Source organism: Sprattus sprattus (genome assembly GCF_963457725.1).
Source record: "Sprattus sprattus genome assembly, chromosome: 10".
Taxonomy (NCBI): Eukaryota; Metazoa; Chordata; class Actinopteri; order Clupeiformes; family Clupeidae; genus Sprattus; species Sprattus sprattus.
The window spans coordinates 18544239-18548162 of record NC_137908.1 but is presented as its reverse complement, the minus strand read 5'-3'; positions in this window follow the sequence as shown (position 1 = coordinate 18548162).

Here is a 3924-nt window from a genome sequence, read left to right as displayed (position 1 = left end):
CAGCAGACCAGTTCTTTAGTGTTTTTTCTGCCCTTTGTCCTTCCCTAACAAAGTGAATGGCCTTAGCTGTGGCTTGGATGTATCGGCTGCCCTTGATCCCCTTGCTGATTGCCTCAGCGATGGATTTGAGGACATGGTCGTGCCTCCATTGATACCGGCCCTCACCCAGCGCCTTGGAGCAGATGCTCAGGATGTGTTCGAGTGTCCCTGCTTTGGAACACAGGGGGCATGCAGGTGTTTCTATTTTGCCCCATGTGCACAGGTTGGATGGGCTTAGGAGGACATCGTAAACGCCCTGAATCAAGAACTTGATCCTCTGGGGGTTCCACTGCCAGATGTCCTTCCAGGTGACACTCCGCTCCATCGCCTGCTCCCACTTCATCCAGGCGCCCTGCTGCCACTTAGCCACTTTTCTGCTGGTTTGCTCTTCCTCAACTGAAGCTCGCACCTCCTCCTGCACCAACCTCTGTCTCTCCCCTCCCGCTGGCAGAGTTGTATCGGGTCGTTGTTTGGCTCCCCATTCCGGCTCTGCCTTGCGCCACTGCTCCAAGGATGGCTTTGTACTTCAGTAGAGTTTCTGCTTGCTGGACCGCATCGGCTGCCCTCCACTTCCTCCCTGTCTTCACAACAATCCCTGTCCCGGACACTTTGGCATCTCTGGATTCAGAGTACTGCAGATGTTCCCGTGCCCGTGCCACGATGAACTCCTCCCTAACTGAGCTGAAGGGGAGCCTGAGCTTGTTGGTGTTTCCGTACAGCCCTGTGTTGCTCAGGCTGCGTGGCAATCCCAGCCATCTCCGCAGATAGCTGCTCACCCTTTGCTCAAAGCCTTCCACCACAGTCATGGGGACCTCATAGATGAGCAGAGGCCATGCTGGTAGACCCAGGCCTTGAATCTTCCAGGGAGCCCAGACTTGTCCACTGTTCTCAACCAGCCCTCCAGGTTGATGGAATCCCTGTCATTCAGACTGCAGTTGAAGACCTTTCTAAGGCTCTTCACCGGCTTCTCAGTGACTGACTTGGATCTGGTGTTCTCCCAGCTTGAAGCGGAATTTGTCTGCGACCTTCCTCTTCTTTAAAAACCAAGGACCTGGACTTTGCGGGTTTGAAACTCATGCGTGCCCAGGCCATGATGCTCTCCAACCCCTAAAGGATCCACCTGGCTCCTGGTACAGCTGTTGTTGTTACTGTGAGGTCATCAATGAAGGCTCTGATGGGAGGCTGCCTTACTCCAGACTTGCTGAGGGGGCCTCTACACTCTGGTTTAGCTTCCTTGACCAGCATGTTCATTGCCAGTGCGAAGAGGGTGACTGAGATGGTACAACCAGTGACTATGCCCACTTCCAGCTGGTGTCAGTCAGATGTCATCTGGCCAGAGGAGACTCTCAAACTGAACTTGCTGTAGTCGTCCAAGATGAGGTCTTTCACCTTCTGGGGTCCACCAGCTTGTGGGGTATAGAACCATAGGCGTTGGTGAGATCCAGCCATAGCACAGCCAGGTCCCCTCCACCTTCTCTTGCTTCCCTGATGAGCTGGGTTACCACGCCTGTGTGGTACAGGCAGCCAGGAACCCCCGGTATTCCTCCCTTCTGCACTGACGTGTCGATGTACTTATTGCTCAACAAGAAGTTGGAGAGTCTTCTGGCTACGATACTGAAAAAGATCTTGAGGTGATTGTTAATGGGATCCTTGGAGCAGGTAAGGAGACCTGTCCTCTTTTGACCAAGAAAGCTGTTCTCTTCCTGGCTCTCTCTTTCCGCCTCCTCCTGTGGAACTCTGCCCTCCGCAGGGACAAAAACTGACAGAGATTTTTAAATCTATTAACCCTTCTATCCCCAAGGTGCCCCGTGGGGCACTTAGTTGTATTTTGATTAATAGATTTAAAAATCTCTGTCAGTTTTTGTCCTACACACATGAAACTAACACCTACAACAACCTTAAACCCTTTTCCTTTAAAATATTTACAGTTTGAAACTAAAATATGAATAATCACTTTGTAAGGAGAATATAACTAATCCTTTGCACATTTCAGTCTGTGAGTGAGGTTTCAGGAGCCTACCACCCACCCATTAGCAAATGACAACCATTCATATGATAAGGGAATGGTAATTCAGTGATTACTATTGGGTCATGATGTAGCAGGAAAACCTGTAGGGGGGAGAGGACCACAAAGACATTCAAGGGCCATTACGTGCTGGCCATTGTCTTTGACCAAGGTGTCCCAGAATGTTCACACCTCTCTCATCAATATGCATTTAGGTCTCAGTAAAGAAAAGTGTCACTTTCTATATTACTTATAATTAGTATAGAAACCACACACACTTTTTGAATGCTAAACTCACCTTTTTGGAGCAAACACCTTTGTTTACAAGGTTCAGAGTAAAAAAGAAAACTTCCAAAATATGGGCTAGAAGGGTTCAATCTTATCTTGACATAACTTTAAAAAAAAACTGGCATTTATAGGCAGGTTCACTGTTAGTACATATTCATGATGTATGAACTATGACTGCTGTGGATTAACTCTTTCAGCCTATCTATTGCATGCCTCTGCGTGAAGCCATGCCAATAGTGAAGCCATGCCAATAATACAACTACACCCCCATATAAAGCTTTGGGCTGTTTGTGAATCGTTACATCCTTTAGTTCCTTCTCATAAGAAGTAAAAGCTATTACTGTCACATCCCCAACTATGCCCTCTTGTTCAGTTTGCCACAGTGCAAAAGCCCTACGTCCCGACTCTCTGTCTTTAAAGAAATACTGCCCATCTTTGCTTCCATTCTCCTGGTCTCGTGGGGTCACATGCACATTTAAATCTGAAATGTATTTGGTAAATTGAAGATGCTAGCACATTAGTGTTTGATATCATGTTAATGGTCTCAGTGCGAGGAGTGCAATGGGTTTCACTTGTAGAACAATAGGTTCAATCTTTATAAGGACCCTGCTGGGATCACAAATGCAGCCTCAGGATCTTACATCCTGCCACTGTGATAAGTAAAAAAAAATATATACAGTACTGTGCAAAAGTTTTAGGCAGGTGTGAAAAAATGCTATGAACTAAGAATGCTTTGAAAAATGTAAACAATAAATGTTTATTTTTTATCCATTTACATGGTAAGACTGAGCACAGCAACAAGACACAACGTAGTTATACTGCATCAGCAGGGTCTCTCCCAGACAAAGATTTCAAAGCAGACAGGGGTTTCAAAATGTGCAGTTCCAGCTCTTTTGAAGAAGACGTTGAGGATCGTAGACGCAGTGGTCAGCCAAGGAAACTTAATGCAGCTGATGAAAAACACATCAAGCTTATTTACCTTCGAAATCGGAAGATTTCAAGCAGTGGCATCAGCTCAGAACTGGCAGAAACCAGTGGTACCCAGGTACAGACATTTACTGTCCGGGGAAGTCTGGCCAGAAGTGGTCTTCATGGAAGAGTTGCAGCCAAAAAAGCTCTACCCCGACAAGGAAACAAGGCCAAGTGACTGAACTAAGCACGTAAACATAGAAACTAGGGTGCAGAAACATGGCAGAAGGTGCTCTGGACTGATGAGTCAAAATTAAAAATATTTGGCTGTAGAAGAAGGCAGTTTGTTCGCTGGAGGCTGGAGAGAGGTACAATAATGAGAGGAGTTGGAGATTTGGTCAGGATGAATGGTGTCCTCAATGCTGAGAAATACAGGCAGATACTAATCCATCATGCAATACCATCAGGGAGGCGTATGATTAGCACCAAATGTATTCTGCAGCAGGAACATAACCCCAAACATACAGCCAATGTCATTAACAACTATCTTCAGCTTAAAGAAGAACAGAAAGTCCTGCAAGTGATGGTATGACCCCCACAGAGCCCTAATCTCTACATCATCGAGTCTGTCTGGGTTTACATGAAGAGACAGAAGAATTTTAGGAAGCCTACATCCACAGAAG